Source organism: Lottia gigantea (genome assembly GCF_000327385.1).
Source record: "Lottia gigantea unplaced genomic scaffold LOTGIsca_100, whole genome shotgun sequence".
NCBI classification, from domain to species: domain Eukaryota; kingdom Metazoa; phylum Mollusca; class Gastropoda; family Lottiidae; genus Lottia; species Lottia gigantea.
Window position 1 is genome coordinate 221,710 of NW_008706748.1, and position 814 is coordinate 222,523.

The window sequence follows — 814 nt, forward strand, 5'->3', positions numbered from 1 at the left end:
ACTACTCTAGCCTTATATTGAGAGTGAGGTGTCAAAATGTCTCTCCTGTCCCCTAACCTACTCAGCTGACAACTGTACCTTCATTTTACCAGAACAGAAACTTTATGGCTGTTTTTAACCTTCCCTAATCATTATAGCGTGTGAGATGTAGAAATGTTCTAAACAAGCTGTTACCTCTTCAATGAAAAGCCTGAATAAATCAATTAGACATATATCAGGACAGGCTGATCACATGACACCAGCTGTTATCACCCTCATATACAAGGGCACAGGCTGGTTGGGTAAACAGTAGGGTGGAAGTAAGCGGGTGGGGTTGAGGTCAAGAAGGGGTTCAATTCCTAGATTGCACAAATTAAGGGCAATTGACATTGTGATGCCCAAAAATCAAGGAAAACTAAAATAAAAAGCCCCTAATTCACCTTATTGACAGAAACTTACATAAAACAAAAAATCCAAATTCCAGATAAATTGACAGAAAATGTCTAAAATCAATGGAATTCACTGTAAAATATAAGCTACTTCAATATGGAAAATGGTAAAAAAAAAGAACATTTCTATCTTCAAAATCTAATAAAGCTAAATATGAATTAATTATGGACATGTAAGACAAACTGGTATTTTTTCAAGTCATTAGAACACCTCTACTTTCTATTCATATAAGTATTAGCATTTTCATTTTGATCAATGAAAATAGGGAACCAATCTTTAAGTCTGCTAACATATTTATTGAAAAGTCTTCTGAGTGTGATTTTAATTCCTAAATGTAATTCAAGGATCTGAACAAATAAGGAATAAACTTCAACAGAAAATTGAG